Here is an 18,871-nt window from a genome sequence, read left to right as displayed (position 1 = left end):
ACCAGCAGGGATTGGTAGAGTGAGCTGCATAAAGTTAGAAAACTCACAGGCAGGAGAATCCTTAAGATCTACCATCAAGTCTGAATAATAAGGCCTCGAAAAACAACTTTCAGTGACTCAGATTAAACAAATCAAATTAATAATAAATGATATTGAAGGGCAAACATTTTTATGTAGGCATAAGGGCATGTGTCTATGTGATGTGAATGAATGTTGTTGAAATGTTTTGGTATATTTTTGGACAAGTGACATTTTAAGTTGTTTGACTGATCTAATGGATTGTATGAAGACCAGGTGCCGTTGCTGCATATCAGTTTCTGACTGTTCACTGGAAGCGCTACTTTGTCGCAGGCCTACTGTTTTCAACTCTTTCTCTCACTCTCAACCTCAATGGTCTGCTATGAAAAGCCAACTGATATTTACTCACAGTGTTATACTGTTGCACCCTCTATAACCACTTTGGTTATGACTCTGCTGGTCATCTATGACCGTTTAAACGTCTTTAAGAACGATCTGGCCTTAATGGCCATGTACTGTTATAATCGCCACCCGGCAGAGCCTGGTTCCTCTAGGTGATTCCTGCCTTTCTAGAGTTTTTCCTAGCCACTGTGCTTCTACATCTGCATTGCTTGCTCTTTGGGGTTTTAGGCTGGGAATCTATATAGCACTTTGACACCTGCTCTTGTAAAATGGGCTTTTATAAAATACATTTGAGTGCAATTTGGGTTGTACATGGACCAAGTTAATTGTTTTTAAGGATGGGACATTTTGACTTGATGTTTCTGTTAAATCTATCAATTTTTATTTGTCACATACACATGGTTAGCGGATGTTAATGCGAGTGTAGCGAAATGCTTGTGCAGTTTCCAAGGAACGCGAAGCGAGGCGGCCATCTCTGTCGGCGCCGGAAGTACTCACTCCTGCTGTGATGCAAAGGGTGTGACTGCAAGTGATGTGGAAGGTTATTGGGTGATGGAGTAACCTCTAGCCTGTCTGATTTTATATTGTATACATTTGTAATGTTTTATTTTAATTTTATCTAGGCTACACAGCTTTCTTCAGTATCCACTGGGATGCAATGGTAATGACCATTTACGCACAAGGTTAAAGAAAGCATATCTGAAAACTCACAATGGATGTTGGTCAGGTGACCATGTTTTTTTAACTTGTTTTACAGCTTCAATTTAGCTTTAGGCATAATTGTTCACAATCAGCATTTCCTTGTCTCATCAGTTGTCCCTGCTGTAAAGCTCCAATAGGACATTTCATTAAGTGATAATAATCAGGTCACTTATTTCATCTTTAATTGCAGGTTTTCATTTTCATTGTTGCTGCAGACAAATGCACTGTGCATTTACAACATTACTTGTGTGCAGCAACATTTTAAGAGTAACATGTACTATGCACATGTTGATTTAAACAGCTAATGAACACAGAGCAGAAACTGACAAGTAGCCATATTTAACACTTTTCCCATCATGCCCTGCTGTCTTAATTAATTTACGGCATCTGATCGGAGACCTCATTCCCTTTCAATGTGTTCAATGCTTTTCACCATGGGACATATGTGAATGAACAAGCTATTATTATTTTTAAGGCTTGAAAAAGTATGACATGATCTTAGAATCCTTCATATTCTGTGTATCATCTGAGGTACCCTTGGTGGTGTTCTTGTTGATGTAACAGTGCACCCTCACTGAAGGCTTCTGTCCTGCTTCAAGGGCTCTCCCCTAACCAGGAAAAAAATATTGATTCTGGTACAGACTGGCTATCAGGTGTTTCATCATTAACAATACCCTGCATGCCTTTCATATTGTGCAGGGAGATGAAAGGCATCAGCACTGGATGACAAATGTTTTTGTAAGCATTATGGCACTAGAGGTTGACAATAACCTCACCAACCTTGAAAGTACAAGCAATTCTCCCTGTCAGATGGCACTATATCAAAGCTAGCTTCCCCATGATGTCCGGGTCTCCACTGGCCTAGTGACCTGATCAGACAGTTTTGTTCTGTTGGCCAATTCTAGACTTCAGTTCAAAAAGCAAAGTTTGTTACAATGAGAGCTGCTTGTATCTTTATTTTGATTGTACAGTTCAATGCAGAGGCAGGTTCTATTAAACATGTTTTAATAGAAGCTGTCATATTTAAATAAAGAGCATAGTATTTATTACCCTTGTTCTTTTCCTTTAACAGAAGACCCTTGTCATAGGTTTTTCTTGTGTCAATATTGTTTGTTCACTGGTCTCTGAAAGTTATATTTACTTGCACAGTAGGCTGAACATGTCCTGAGATAATGAACACGTTAAAAGCACACGAGCATCTAGAACAAGAACAGGCTACAAGTGTGATACCAGCTAGGTAAGCTATACTGTTACACATGATCATGTGTTTCTGATAGAGAACTTTCCATAGTTGTTCTCTCTTCAGATGGAACCCTGAAGAGAGGGTAGCAATTCACTACTGTGGCTTGTCAATGCCTCTGCCTCAGTACCACAGTGGACCAGACTCACTATGAGCCGGTTTCCCTCGCAGTTGTCTACTCTTATGCAACCAGAGGAAACTGCCTGAAGCTACAAGAGAATGCTCAGTGTGATCTGTATGTTTAGTTACACATTCCTCAGGTGTGGCATCCATGCGCTTGCCTTGAGGAATGTTTTCATGGGCAGGTCTAGATCAACTACACTATACATCACTTAAAAGAGATTCTGATACTTTTTAGCCAGTAGTTCTGAAAGTAGCACTCACGAGCCAAAAGTGGACTCGTGCAGATATGTGCACCACATCATTGCTCTCTCTCTCTCCTGTGTGTACATCTTGCTAGCTGTCACTCATTATGTTTATGCATGTATGAACTACACATCCAGCCCAAAGTGGGAGTTAAAAAATAAATCTTCTCGCAAAATGTCCGGAGTCTTTATGTTTTTGATGTCTGACTTTCAAATCTACTCTCCTCCTTGCAACAGATGCACATATACCATTGGAATAACTTATTTGTAAGTAAAAACAAATAGTTCATAAAATATGGCCATCATTTAAAGCACTCAAATTTAAATATTAAATACAATTACATTTGTCATGACTGTCCTGTGAGGATCACAATGGGTCAGGTCAGCTTGGCAATGGTTACAATAACCAGACCTTCTCTCACCCACAGAAGAGATGAAGAGGGAACTGGACCGGTTTGACAGTTCACACCCTGTTGTAAATTACAGGAGAAGAGGGCTCCTTCTCCCCCTCCAGTAAAATCCACCAGAGGAATTGTTAATAGGTGTTTCGTGCTGAAAGTCAAAAGTGGAAAGTGGAACAATAATTCTAACATAAGAATGTGGGGAGCTATAAAAAAAAACTCATACCATTTTTTAAGACATCACAAAATGAAAAGCAGTATGGATGAAATACTAAGTATATCCCCTTTATCAAGTTTCCATATAATATGAAAAATGTATGTATTTTTAAGATATGAATGTGATTTTTGGAGCCATAAGAGAGAGTTAGTTTTACATAACTTTGTGCACAGTAAGTAGCCACGCCCCAATTGAGGTCAGAGAGCATGTCAGCCTGATGGAACCGTCCCCTTCGGCCAGAGTGCATAAAAGGATTGCCACAAAAATAACATTAGATCAAGAAAGACGGTGAGTTGCAGCCACGTCTAAAGTGGTTTAAACGCAGAATCTCAGAGACAAGGAAACGGGGGCTACACATTTGAAATGGTTGGAACTTTGAACCTCAACACAAGGTGAAGAAATAAACTCACCTTCCTTTGGACCGGAACATTGCCGGGTTGCAGCTGTTCATGTCAAGGGGTCTGAGTCCTGAACCCTGAGTAATCGGCACGAGGCGTGGGTGAGAGGCTCGCCTTCCAGACAATCACTGGTGCGGCTGGTTAGCTGCCCTCATCACCAATGGGAACCACTGACATGGCTGGCCGTCTTCCAGAGTGAACAACAGTAGAAGATTGATGTGATAGTTAAAGCTCTTTAGAGTTTAATTCAGGAGATGGTCATTCTTTAAATAACCTCTTCCATGGTGCCCCAAATCCTAATGAGTTAATTGTTACATGATTCATTTAATTGGGTAACAATTAAACATAGTTAGTTGATTAAATAAATAACAGTCATCAGATTAATGAAAGTAAAGTCAAGACACTACACAATGGAAAAAGACAAAATATGGTCTGCTGAAAAAGATTGCAGGGTACAAAAATAGTTTTTGGCTGGTTCATTGTTCTATGGTAACTTACAGTGCACCACTGACACTGTCATATCCCCCATCTTCTTCTGTATCACTGGAACACACCAGACTGGGCAGCACAAAGGTACAACCATCACCCTGCTCACAGGACAAGGCCCCAAAGAGGAGGGAGCGAACCTAAGGAACCAAAACACAATTCATTGTTAATAGACAGCTGAGCAGACTACGAGTATGAGAAAAACAATCACCAAGCTGTAAAACAGTTTTCAACATATTGTCAGCAGTATGGTCTGGCAGTTCTTAGGTAAAATTGCTGGGAATATTAAGTCTGTGCAGCCTGCCAGACACCTTGCATCCATCACAATTCACCTTCATCCTGTCTGTCTTTGAGGGCAATCACACCTCACATGGTGAGACATTATTGCAAATGTATTTCTAATTTAAAGGTTGAAGTAAGGCATTATCCATAATTTGGCACTTACCAAAGTATAGTACCAGTCAGAGCCTGCCAAAATCCCAGAACACAGTGGCTTGAGGGCACAAGCGGAGGTCCACCAAAGTTCAAACTCTGTTCTAATTTATCTTTGGGGACCATTTCTATTAAATCAAATCAAATTTATATAGCCCTTCGTACATCAGTTGATATCTCAAAGTGCTGTACAGAAACCCAGCCTAAAACCCCAAACAGCAAGCAATGCAGGTGTTGAAGCACCTTGGCTAGGAAAAACTCCCTAGAAAGGCCAAAACCTAGGAAGAAACCTAGAGAGGAACCAGGCTATGAGGGGTGGCCAGTGCCGGGTGGAGATTATAACAGAACATGGCCAAGATGTTCAAATGTTCATAAATGTCCAGCATGGTCAAATAATAGGTCTGGGACAGGTAGCACGTCCGGTGAACAGGTCAGGATTCCATAGCCGCAGGCAGAACAGTTGACCTTGGAGGAAGCAGGAGTTGTGATGCCAAGACCTCTGTGTGTGTAATGTGGTGTTCTGACTGTCAAAATCTTCTCTCATGAAGGCTGCTCCACTGAACACTGGGCTTCCCTGGCTGGATACTAGCAACTTGCCTGCAGAGGGAAACCCCTGGGCCAGGGGGGGACCAGCATCTGCCTCACCCTCTGGAAGCTCTGCAGAATCTCCACACCCGAGAGCATATAAGGACCATTACTCTAAGTCTGCCTTTAGCAATTCCCTCTAGTGACCTGCCTATCTTTATATACAGTTTAAGATTTAAAACAGATTATGCCTGTCAGTCTTAAATCAATATAAATGAACTAACTACATTTGTGATAGTCAACAAACTAAAGCAATAGGTCTACTGTATTCTAATAGACATACATAGATACAGTAGATACCCAATAGAAGTTAGATGAGATAGCGTGCAATGTCTGGTGGATGTCCTGGATGGGTGGGAAACACGGGCCCGGTGATGTACTGGGCCGTTTTCACCCTCCGCTGGAGGGCCTTGCGGTCGTGGATGGAGTAATTCCCTTACTAGGCCATAATACAACCGGTCAGGACACTCTCGATATTGCAGCGGTAGTATTTGGAGAGGACCCGGGGTGGCTTGCCAATTTTCATGCACGGCGACCAAATGAACCAATCAATGAAAATAACACCCTCCCTACAATCAAACACGGGTGAGGTTTGACAATGCTGTGGGGTTGCTTTGCCACCTTTGGTACTGGGGGCCTTGAAGTGCGCAAGGCATCATGAAATCAGGAGATATTTGTGTGTTTTGGAGTCCAATGCTCAACCCAGTGTCCAAAAACTGGGTCTCCGTTGAAGGTTGTGGGTCTTCCAGCAGGACAACCACCCCAAACACACATCAAAAAGCACCCAGGAATGGTTCAAAAAGAAACGCTGGACTGTTCTGGAGTGGCCAGCAAAGAGTCCAGATCTGAATCCCATTTAAAACCTATGGCGAGATCTGAAAACAGCAGTTGGTGGAGGGAATCCGTCAAACATTGAAGAATAGGAGCAGTATGCTGCTGGAGAGTGGGCCAAATTACCAGTAGAAAGGTGCAGCAAGATCGTTTATGGTTATAGGAAACATTTGTCTGCAGTTATCTTGACCAAAGGCTGTGCAACCAAGTACTAGCTCCAGGGTGTCTATGCCATTTGTCTTCATTTAAAAATTTAAAATAAATTGTAAACTTAAGTTTACAAAATAAAATTGGTTCTGCAATGTTGAAAATCCAATAACAAGGTGTGGAGACCAAAAGTGTTTTTCAGTTTCAACTTATTTTAAGAGAAATAGGGAATTGTCTAAGAAAAGTGCAAAAGTGTCACTATATTTGGCCAGAACTATATGTACAATTCATTTGAAAGCTGTGGGTACATAACACAGGACATGTTTAAGCTTGGGGAGAGAGAGGGAGCCCTGACAGGCGTTAACTACATGGTCAACATGGTCCGACTGGGACTGGTGCAAAACCCACCTCAGGCAGCTCAGAGCAGACACTTAAGAGAAATAGATAGAGGCGGGCAAGGACAGCCACACTGAGTGACATCATCGCCACAGCAACGTAACAGGTTAGTGACTGTAGGGATTACAGCCTGTCAGTCTGTCAGGCCTCTAACCCAGCCAGCACGTCCTTGCCCCAGATAGCCAGGCTCTGTTAAACTACCACGACACTGTTCTGTAACACAACACCCACTGAGGCACCAAAAAAAGCACACGATGGCAAACTGCCTCCAGTAAGAATGACATCACTGGCACAGCTAGTTCTATGATTCAAATATACTCTACTGTGACTGTCACATGATTGGACAAGCGCTTTAAGGCTATTTATGGCTGTTTGCTTTTTTATATGCTATTGAGAAACTGCTTCTCCCTAGGACAAAATGTCCTCCATTTTTCCACAACATGCTCCCTAACAAGGGCTTCCCTATCTATTTGAAATAATTTGGCTAATGTCTATTTGAAATAACTCGGCCACTTCTACATAAAACATCATTTAATTTACCCTTATGGTTGCCCTGGTGACGACATAATAGACGATGCAGATAGAAGCAGATTAAGAGCAGCAAGTGATACTGGTGATGTTGTGTATTACACAATGATGCACCAAATACAGAACCTCCCCTATTGGTGGTGGTATAATTACTGTATAATAAATGGTGATGGCTACCTTAGTGCAGCAGGAGCCTGGGCCTCTGTAGCCTGGGAGGGGTCCTGCTCTCTGGGTGGACAAAAGTAGCCAACACCACACTGACCTCCAGCACCATATCTTCCACACTGAAGGACACAGGCCTGACAGACAGCAGAGCACAGCATCAGCATACCTGTAATCAGGGCACTGAGATTTCTCCAATCATGTGACCAGACCGGGAAAAACTCTGGACCTTATTTAGGATCTAAGTAAAAAGAGGTATAATCACAAGGACCAGGATACTTACTTTCATGCAGCGTCAAAGTGGGCAGACACCCGTAGACCATGTGATTAAGAAAATTACAGAAATCCCTAGAGAAGAGGTTAATATATTAAACACATGCATGTTTGGAGACAACTAATGTTCATCATTAACTGATGTCTCAAAGTTTGATCATTCACCACACGTGAAAATAACAGGTCATGGTGTATCACAACATTCTGCTACTCTGCTAGACAGCAATGTACATTAGGTGACAGGGCAAATTTGACCAATGTCATGCCTCTTCAACCTCATTAGGCTGAAGAAATATGTCTTGGCCCCTAAGATCCTCTTTTACAGATGCACGATTGAGAGCATGCTGTCAGGCTTCATCACCACCTGGTACGACAACTGCACCGCACGCAACCGCAGGGCTCTCCAGAGGGTGGTATGGTCTGCCCAATGCATCCCTGGGGGCAAACAACCTTCCCTCTAGGACACCTACAGCACCCGATGTCACAGGAAGGCCAAAAAGATCATCAAGGACAACAACCACCCGAGGAATAGCCTGTTCCCCCCGCTACCATCCAGAAGGCGAGGTCAGTACAGGTGCATCAAAGCTGGGACCAAAAGACTGAAAAACAGCTTCTATCTCAAGGCCATCAGACTGTTAAATAGCCATCACTAGGCGGATACCTCCCGGTTACTCAACCCTGCACCTTAGAGGCTGCTGCCCTATATACATAGACATGGAATCACTGGTCACTTTAATAATGGAACATTGGTCACTTTAATAATGTTTACATACTGTATTCTATTCTACTGTATTTTAGTCAATGCCACTCCGACATTGCTCGTCCTAATATTTATATATTTCTTAATTCAATTCTTTCACTTTTACATTTGCGTATTGTTGTGAATTGTTAGATACTACTGCACTGTTGGAGCTAGGAACACAAGCATTTCACTACATCCTCACTTGCATCTGCTAAATATGTGTATGTGACCAATAAAATTGGATTTGATTTGTTGCTGTGTATGCTAGCCATGACCTTTGAAGTTGTAGAGGTCAATCACAGTGAAAGGGGTAATCATGTTTTCAGTGGACTTGCTGTTTCCCAAGCCCAGAAACTAGAGCCCCTGTGTGTGACACTAGCACCTCTAACACACTGTGACAGGTAAGACTAGCAGCAATGTAGACTAGCTCACTGTCCAGCAGGCTAGCAGTCCATAGAAACAGCTAACCCTGGGTCTGCAAGAACAGACAGTGACTCACCCATATATTTACAAGCTCATGTGACAGAAAATTTAGGACCTTCTCAAAATAACCCCCTTATACTCAGCTCCTTCAGACAGAAGGCTATGTCTTAGTCAACTCCAACCTGGAAGTAGTCAAACTCACTGGGATCTAAAGACATCTCAGTGTACATGGCTTTCATTCCATCTGCACCCAGAACAATGAGGAGTTAGGAACAATATGTTTTTGATGTTCGTATGTTTTTCATACTGTGTAGACAGTGCAGAAACTCACCACTTTCCTCTTCATAGTAGTTTTTCAGATTGACTCTCAGAGGAGACATGGACAGAGTGATCTCCTCCTGAGACACAGGGAAGTGCATCACCATGCTGCCTAGAAGTCTGGCCCAAAATAATAATAGAAATGTAATACAATAATAATAATAATATATTATACAAATGTTAATTAAATAAATAATCATCATATACCCTGTAGTAATTCCTAGACTGTATCTGAATCACTCTTCATAAACGTCATATGAGGAGATAGATTGGGGTATGTTATGGCAGCTCACCTGGCCTGGGTCTTCAGTACGTTGGGGCTGAGGTGAGAAGGAAACACTGCCTGCAGAGCTTCACTCTCCTGGAAACACAGGTTATGTGTTTTGGTAATACCTGTCACAAGAAGTATGATACACACCGCTGTTGGAAAACACTGCCATCTAGTGTTAATACTATGCAATGCAATCTGAAAATTCTGATGATGAGAAATCCACTTTGTTCCAAAATCATTGAGTACCTACTGGATGTTGCTCACCAACACACAAATCCTTAACATATTTACTGACCAAAATTATAAAACGCAACAATTTCAAAAAAGTTACTGAGTTTAAGTTCAATCAGACAATTGAAATAAATTAATTAGACCCTAATCTATGGATTTTACATGAGTGGGCAGGGGCGCAGCCATGGGTGGGTCGGTGAGGGCATAGGCCAACCTACTTGGGGGTCAACCCACTTGGGAGCCAGGCCACTGGGGAGTCAGGCCCACCCAATCAGAGTAAGTTTTTCTCCACAAAAGGGCTTTATTACTGGGCTGTGGTTGTGAGACGTACTGCCAAATTCTCAAAAAAAAAACGTTTGGGGTGGCATATTTAGAGAAATTAACTTTCAATTCTCTGGCAACAGCTCTGATGGACATTCCTGCAGTCAGCATGCTGATTGCACGCTCCCTCAACACTTGAGACATCTGTAGCACTGTGTTGTGTGACAAAACTGCACATTTTAGAGTGCCCTTTTATTGTCCTCAGCACAAGGTGCACCTGTGTAATGACCATGCTGTTTAATCAGCTTCTTGATAAGCCACACCTGTCAGGTGGATGGATTATCTTGGCATGCTATTGGACTTTTCTCCTACTAAGTCTTCAGTGAAACTGGAATATCACCCGGTTATCTGGGAGGTTGATGGATATTTGACAGCGATCCACATTACGCTCAATTAGTAGCCAGGCACAGAAACAGTGGCACCACCGACTAAAACCAATGGATGTATATTAATAAACAGCTATTATAAAGTCACACATTTTACAAGAAATTATGATGGACTGTTCCAAACGGCTGTCAGTCATCTATCTCCCCTGAGGCCTGAGATAACTTGGGGTCATATTCAGCAGATTCAGAACTGCTTGGCCATTACCTTCATTACCAATTTGTATTTGACAGTTCCACAGTCTTGGGCTGGTCCTGTGTCTGGGCTGTAGTGTTGGAAGAACAGTGTGGTGAAGAGGAAGCAGTCGTAGGCAGAATGGGCACTGCAAACTACAAGAGACCAGACCAAGCAGATAATGATAGACATATGGTTAGGGTTAGGACAGGGCAATGCTATGTACCACTTTAAATTGACAAAGCTTTGTAAATCAATTATGTTTACACCTTTCACCATAGGATCCAAACATAATTTATCACCTATGCGTGCCAGGGCATGAATAGCCTTCCCAAATGCTGTCAAAAAGAGACACTGTTTAGTGGATGGAATTCACCAAGCAGTAATAATGTGTCAATATATTTAGCTAGCTGACACAAATGTTTCCATTTTAGCTAGCTTAGTTACACCAGGAGCAATCAGCAGTGGCTGGTTTGAGTACAGTAAGCAGTCAAAGAGCTAGCCAACTTTAGAGCGCTAACTAGATAACGTTAAAGAGCTAGGTTAGCTAGCTAATTAACCTAACGTTAGCTACTAACTATCCAGGTTTGGCACTTTAGCTATTTACTTTGAACATTTATGCCCGTGGTCTATATTCTTAAAGTTAATATAACTTTCACACCGTTTCCTTCAATGACACACTTCACTGCTTCTCTTTTTTTTAATTTTTTAATTTTTTTTTATTCATAATACAAAAATCTACTTACATTGCTACATCAAACATGTCTAGCAAACCAAACACAGGTATTAACAATGCTAAAACATACAAACAATATATAAATAAAATACAAAAAAGAAACAATTTAAGTTCAATTATATTCACTCTGAAAATATCTTATTATAATGATTCATAAGATATTTTCAGAGTGAATATAATTGCACTTAAATTGTTTCTTTTTTTTGTATTTTATTTATAAGCAGTATTTTACTTATAAGCAGTCACTGCTTCTCACTCAGTTTGTCTGTCAGCTATGTGACGTCATGTCGTTTGGTGCTGATATTGAACTGGTGCTGGTGATCATAGAAATAACGAGTTCCATGGAAACGACGTATTGCATATTTTTTGGCATTGTATGCATGTAAGAAAACTGTGGCAAGGCATCAGTAGGTTTATAATTGAAAACATTTATGAAGATTTTACACTATTGTGGAGAGATGTACTGTTTGGATTCTTTACATACAATAGAAATAAGCGGAATCATTTTTATGTAATTAAATTCATTATTCTTTTGGCCAAATTTCAGATACACAAATGTAAATTTACAAACAGAAAACCACATTTTCGTACCCTACAAAAAGAAATTGAACTGTATTTTAAGACGGTTAAATGCTCTACTAACAAAAAAGCTGTTAGAATTGTAAGTATATGCATGTCCCTTAAGGTCCTTGTGTAATTGTAATGCGATATTGTACCCCCTAGCTCGATTGTCTATTGTTTGTAATCTATGTATGCTTGTGTTCCCTCATGTGCTTTATGTATTGATTTGTTATTAAAAAAATATATATGAAAAAATTCAACTAATGAACTACGTAAAAGGTGTGTTCCACGACACGCTAACAGAGTGGAACTGACCTTCCACAGAGTTGCATTATTTTCCAGGGAACGCATAGAGCCCCGAGTTGATTATCCCTTTTATACAATTTGTCACTAGAAATATGTTCATTTGACGGTAGAAATGTGTTCAACATCCACTGAAGTAGATAGCAAGTTTACTAGATAGCTACAGTAGTTGCCGTGGTAACCAAACAAACAACCTTGCTAGTTTAGCTAGTCAAACCATCAGTCCTAGCTTGTTATTATGAAAATCGAATTCAATAATACCAATACTGTTTTCACTTCGACTTTTGCTTTCAAAGCAGCTCAAACAAAAGATGTAAAAATGAACTACAGCCATTGAATTCTACCGTGCAAATATACCGTGCGTTATAAGGAAATAATGCATGCCCTAGAATTTGTATTTATTATTTATTTTATTTCACCTTTATTTAACCAGGTAGGCAAGTTGAGAACAAGTTCTCATTTACAATTGCGCCCTGGCCAAGATAAAGCAAAGCAGTTCGACACATACAACAACACAGAGTTACACATGAAGTAAAATAAACATATAGTCTGGGGCGGCAGGGTAGCCGTCATTGAAAATAAGAATAAGAAGAAGTCTTAACTGACTTGCCTGGTTAAATAAAGGTAAAAAATAAAAATAAATAAAAAAATACAGTAGGCAATAAGTCTACATACAATGTGAGCAAATGAGGTGAGATAAGGGAGGTAAAGGCAACACAAAAAAAGGCCATGGTGGAGAAGTAAATATAATATAGCAAGTACAACACTGGAATGGTAGATTTGCAGTGGAAGAAAGTGCAAAGGAGCAAAATAAATAAATACAGTAGAGGGAGTTGTTTGGGATAAATTATAGATGGGCTATGCACAGGTGCAGTAATCTGTGAGCTGCTCTCACAGCTTGTGCTTAAAGCTAGTGAGGGAGATGTGTTTCCAGTTTCAGAGATTTTTGTAGTTCGTTCCAGTCATTGGCAGCAGAGAACTGAAAGGAGAGGCGGCCAAAAGAAAAATTGGTTTTGGGGGTGACCAGAGAGATATACCTGCTGGAGCGCATGCTACAGGTGGGTGCTGCTATGGTGACCAGCGAGCTGAGATAAGATGGGACTTTACCTAGCAGGGTCTTGTAGATGACCTGGAGCCAGTGGGTTTGGCGACGAGTATGAAGTGAAGGCCAGGCAACGAGAGTGTACAGGTCGCAGTGATGGGTAGTATATGTTTTGGTGACAAAACAGATGGCACTGTGATAGACTGCATCCAATTTATTGAGTAGGGTATTGGAGGCTATTTTGTAAATGACATCGCTGAAGTCGAGGATCGGTAGGATGGTCAGTTTTACAAGGGTATGTTTGGCAGCATGAGTGAAGGATGCTTTGTTGCGAAATAGGAAGCCAATTCTAGATTTAACTTTGGATTGGAGATGTTTGATACGAGTCTGGAAGGAGAGTTTACAGTCTAACCAGACACCTAGGTATTTGTAGTTGTCCACATATTCCAAGTCAGAACCGTCCAGAGTAGTGATGTTGGAATGCCCTTCAAGCCAATCAGAAAGGAATATTCAACAATGCCATTGTATAAAAATGAATATTTCTGTGATCAGTTATATTAGCTTTTGGAATATAGACATGCATAAATGTGCAACAAAATTCATTCTTATTTCTATGGTGCTGATGTTGCGTGCTAGTTAGGCTGACACCAGATCTCAAAGTCTTTCACATCAGCTTCAAAACAGCAGGTAGCCTAGAGATAAGACTATGCTCAAACTCAGACCATTACTTAACCCTTAAACTGAAAATGTAGAGTTATAAACAATTCATTACAATTAACCGTAATCATATATAAATAATGAAGAGATATTAAATGTAGCCTGTAGTATTTACATGGCTAATAAACTACTGTATGTGATAGTGCTTATACACAGTCAGGGTTGGTAAGGTTCATTTCTAAATGTAATCCACTGTCTAAATTGTAATCAGTAACGTAATTTATGGATTACCCAAACTCAGTACTTGTGGATGACTTTCCCCTTAAAAGGCATTCGAAGAAGCCAAAAGGAACCATCAAATGCATTGTGTATCATCATAGCGGTATTTGATATGTGGTCAGACTCGCTCAGGTGGAACAAACTTAAATGTGTGCCCTTTTTTAAATGCTGAATTTAATGTTATTGAGAAGAACTAAAAAGGTATCAATGTATTTTTTTTCTCTCGTTAACATCCTTTCTGAATTTAAAAGTAATCACCTAGTTCTTCAAAAGTATCTGTAATCTGATTACAATATTTTAGATGGTAAAGTAACAGATTACAGGCTGTTCTTTTGTAATCTGTTACTCCCCAACCCTGTACACAGTTTACAGGCAGACAGAAATTAATTTACCAATAAGGAGTATGAAAGTATTTTGAAATGTTCAATATTATACTACAGCTCAATACATTGTCAGATTAATTAAATGTTTAACTGGCTTAAATATAATTACTTAAAATGCCATCTTCTAACTCTGCACTGTGACTTGGCAATCTTTGAGAGGATAACTTTAGAGTGCACTGTGGTGCCCTTCCTCTGTCCATATGGCTTGATCCTAGATCCAGAATCTCGCTCATTGTCCATCTTGAACATGAGCTTTAAGTAGCGGATATCCAGTACTATTTCTGATTCCATCCAAAGAGCTATGATGTAGGGGGGAAATATTTAATGAAAGATGGGCAATAGTTGGTCCATATTTAATTCTAAAGTAAATACAGTTACAACACACCTGATTAAATACACCTGTGCAGTGTAACAGTATAGCTTCCGTCCTTCTCCTCTCCCTAACCTGGGCTTGAACCAGGGACCCTCTGCACACATCAAAAACTGACACCCACGAAGCATCCTTACCCATCACTCCACAAAAGCCACAGCCCTTGAAACGCTATTAGTACACACCACCGCTAACTAGCTAGCTATTTCAAATCGGTTACAGCAGCACATAAAGATAGTGTTGCTTCATCAGTCTTCTCACGTGGTCGGTGCTGTAGACATTTACAATGGTGGAGAGATAAAGTTTTTGTCCAGTTGTGAGGGTTGGACGCTGGAACATGATTACAATATTTAGTATAACACTACATTTAAATTGAGAAATATATTAATTATGGTATATGGTAAATAACTTGCGGACATGTTACCTGTAGTAATTATGCAGTCACCATGGACATAGTGTGGTTTTCACCTGCTGGTTGTCAGAGACCTTGAAATGTGCTGTCCTGTGCGTCTCCACCCTGGCGTTTAGTTCCTTATACACATGCTCAGTGTCTGTCATATACAGTGCATTCGGAAAGTATTCAGAACCCTTCTCTTTTTCCTCATTTTGTTACATTATAGCCATATTCTAAAATTGATTAAATAAAACAATTCCTCATCAATCTACACACAATACTCCATAATGACAAAGCAAAAACAGGTTTTTAGAAATGGTTGAAAATGTATTTAAAATAAAAAACAGAAATAGCTTATTTACTTAAGTATTCAGACCCGTTGCTATGAGACTTCGAAATTGAGCTCAGGTGCATCCTGTTTCCATTGATCATCCTTGAGATGTTTCTGCAACTTGATTGGAGTCCACCTGTGGTCAGTTCAATAGAAAGGACATGATTTGGAAAGGCACACACCTGTCAATATAAGGTCCCACAGTTGACAGTGCATGTTAGAGCTAAAGCTTGGTTAAAAACCAAGCCATAAGTCGAAGTAATTGTCTGTAGAGCTTCGCCACAGGATTGTGTAGAGGCACAGATCTGGGGAAGGGTAACAAAACATGTGGAGCATTGAAGGTCCCCAAGAACACAGTGGCCTCCATCATTCTTAAATGGAATAAGTTTGGAACCACTAAGACGATTCCTAGAGCTGGCCACCCGACCAAACTGAGCAATCAGGGGAGAAGGGCCTTGGTCAGGGAAGTGACCAAGAACCCAAGCTCCAGATTTTCTCTGTGGAGATGGGAGAACATTCCAGAACGACAACCATCTCTGCAGCACTCCACCAATCAGGCCTTTATGGTAGACTGGACAGACAGAAGCCACTCCTCAGTAAAAGGCACAATAGCCCGCTTGGAGTTTTCCAAAAGGCACCTAAAAGACTCTCAGATCATGAGAAACGAGATTATCTGGTCTGATGAAACCAAGATTGAACTCTTTGGCCCGAATGCCAAGCCTCAAGTCTGGAGGAAACCTGGCACCATCCCTACGGTGATGCATGGTGGTGGCAGCATCATGTTGTGGGGATGTTTTTCAGAGGCAGGGACTGAGAGACTAGTTAGGATTGAGGGAAAGATGAATGGAGCAAAGTACAGAGAGTTCCTTGACGAAAACCTTCTCCAGAGCAATCAGGACCTCAGACTGGAAGGTTCACCTTCCAACAGGACAACAACCCTAAGAACACAGCCAAGACAATGCAAGAGTGGCTTTGGGACAAGTCTCTGAATATCCTAGAGTGGCCCAGCTAGAGCCTGGACAAGAACCCAATCAAACATCTCTGGAGAGACCTGAAAATAGCTTTGCAGTGGCACTCCCCATCCAACCTGACAGCTTGAGAGGATCTGCAGAGAATGGAAGAAACTCCACAAATACAGGTGTGCCAAGCTTGTAGCGTCCTACCCAAGAAGATGCGAGGCTGTAATCGCTGCCAAAGGTGCTCCAACAAAGTAGTGAGTAAAGGGGCTGAATACTAATGTAAATTTTATATATACAGTTGAAGTCAGAAGTTTACATACACCTTAGCCAAATACATTTAAACTCAGTTTTTCACAATTCCTGACATTTAATCAGAGTGAAAATTCCCTGTCTTAGGCCAGTTAGGATCACCACTTTATTTTAAGAATGTAAAATATAAGAGTAGAGAGAATGATTTATTTCAGTTTATTTCTTTCATCACATTCCCAGTGGGTCAGAAGTTTACATTCACTCAATTAGTATTTGGTAGCATTGCCTTTAAATGGATTAACATGGGCCAAACATGTCGGGTAGCCTTCCACAAGCTTCCCACAATAAGTTGGGTGAATTTTGGCCCATTCCTCCTGACAGAGCCTCCTTGCTCGCACACGCTTTTTCAGTTCTGCCCACAAATTGTCTATGTTATTGAGGTCAGGGCTTTGTGATGGTCACTCTTATAGCTTGACTTTGTTGTCCTTAAGTCATTTTGCCACAACTTTGGAAGTATGCTTGGGGTCATTGTCCATTTGGAAGACCCCTTTGCAACCAAGATTTAACTTCCTGACTGTTGTCTTGAGATGTTGCTTCAATATATCCACATAATTTTCCTACCTCATGATGCCATCTATTTTGTGATGTGCACCAGTCCCTGCTGCAGCAAAGCACCCCCACAACATGATGCTGCCACCCGTGCTTCGCGGTTGGGATGGTGTTCTTCGGCTTGCAAGCCTCTCCCTTTTTCCTCCAAACATAACGTTGGTCATTACGGACAAACAGTTCTGTTTTTGTTTCCTCAGGCCAGAGGACATTTCTCTAAAAAGTATGATCTGCAAACTGTAGTCTGGCTTTTTTTATGGCGGTTTTGGAGCAGTGGCTTTTTCCTTGCCAAGTGGCCTTTCAGGCTATGTCGATATAGGACTTGTTTTACTGTGGATATAGATACTTTTGTACCTGTTTCCTCCAGCATCTTCACAAGGTCCTTTGCTTTTGTTCTGGGATTGATTTGCACTTTGACACTAAAGTATGTTCATCTCTAGGAGAAAGAACACGTCTCCTTCCTGAGCGGTATGACGGCTGCGTGGTCCCATGGTGTTTATACTTGCGTACAATTGTTTGTACAGATTGACTCAAATTATGTTAATTAGCCTATCAGAAGCTTCTACAGCCATGACTTAATTTTCTGGAATTTTCCAAGCTGTTTAAAGGCACAGTCAATTTAGTGTATGTAAACTTCTGACCCACTGGAATTGTGATAGTGAATTATAAGTGAAATGATCTGTCTGTAAACAATTGTTGGAAAAATGACTTGTGTCATGCATAAAGTAGATGTCCTAATCGACATGCCAAAACTATAGTTTGTTAACAAGAAATTTGTGGAGAGGTTGAAAAACTAGTTTTAATGACTCCAACCTAAGTGTATGTAAACTTCCGACTTCAACTGTGTGTGTATATATACAGTGGGGGGAACAAGTAAATCAAATACAAATAAATTTGATTTTCACATACACATGGTTAGCAGATGTTAATGCGAGTGTAGCGAAATGCTTGTGCTTCTAGTTCCGACAATGCAGTAATAACCAACGAGTAATCTAACCTAACAATTCCAAAACTACTACCTTATACACACAAGTGTAAAGGGATAAAAAATATGTACATAAAGATATGAGTGATGGTACAGAACTGCATAGGCAAGATGCAGTAGATGGTATAGAGTACAGTATATACATATGAGATGAGTAATGTAGGGTATGTAAACAAAGTGGCATAGTTTTTAAAGTGGCTAGTGATACATGTATTACATAAAGATGCAGTAGATGATATAGAGTACAGTATATACATATACATATGAGATGAATAATGTAGGGTATGTAAACATTATATTAAGTAGCATTGTTTAAAGTGGCTAGTGATATATTTTACATCAATTTCCATCAATTCCCATTATTAAAGTGGCTGGATAGGGCCAGTGTGTTGGCAGCAGCCACTCAATGTTAGTGGTGGCTGTTTAAGAGTCGGATGGCCTTGAGATAGAGACTGAAAAACAGCTTCTCAAACTCCAAACAAATGTAACCTGTTTTCATGACTTTGTACTGACATTCTCTCCTGGTCACTGTAACAAATCAAGGTCAATTTTAATATTAGTGGTTACAA

At 40.6% G+C, this 18,871-nt stretch overlaps 1 protein-coding gene and 1 pseudogene across 1 annotated transcript in view; one reads left to right on the top strand and one right to left on the bottom strand.

Annotated features, from left to right (window-relative positions):
* The window catches only part of LOC109878250 (protein phosphatase PTC7 homolog), a 23,686-nt gene extending 20,279 nt beyond the window's left edge, over positions 1–3,407 (top strand). Inside the window, exon 6 of the mRNA XM_020470503.2 lies at positions 1–3,407. This exon is cut by the window's left edge and continues 1,139 nt beyond it. The gene's annotated coding sequence lies outside the window, so the exon portion shown is untranslated.
* Positions 3,408–7,326: 3,919 nt separating this feature from the next.
* On the bottom strand, positions 7,327–10,739 carry LOC109873435 (cell cycle checkpoint control protein RAD9B-like; annotated as a pseudogene).
* Between the last annotated feature and the right edge of the window lie 8,132 nt (positions 10,740–18,871).

Source organism: Oncorhynchus kisutch, linkage group LG3, assembly GCF_002021735.2.
Source record: "Oncorhynchus kisutch isolate 150728-3 linkage group LG3, Okis_V2, whole genome shotgun sequence".
Lineage (NCBI taxonomy): Eukaryota > Metazoa > Chordata > Actinopteri > Salmoniformes > Salmonidae > Oncorhynchus > Oncorhynchus kisutch.
The sequence above is the reverse complement of the archived record's forward strand: the minus strand, read 5'-3'. Positions and strand labels throughout refer to the sequence as shown.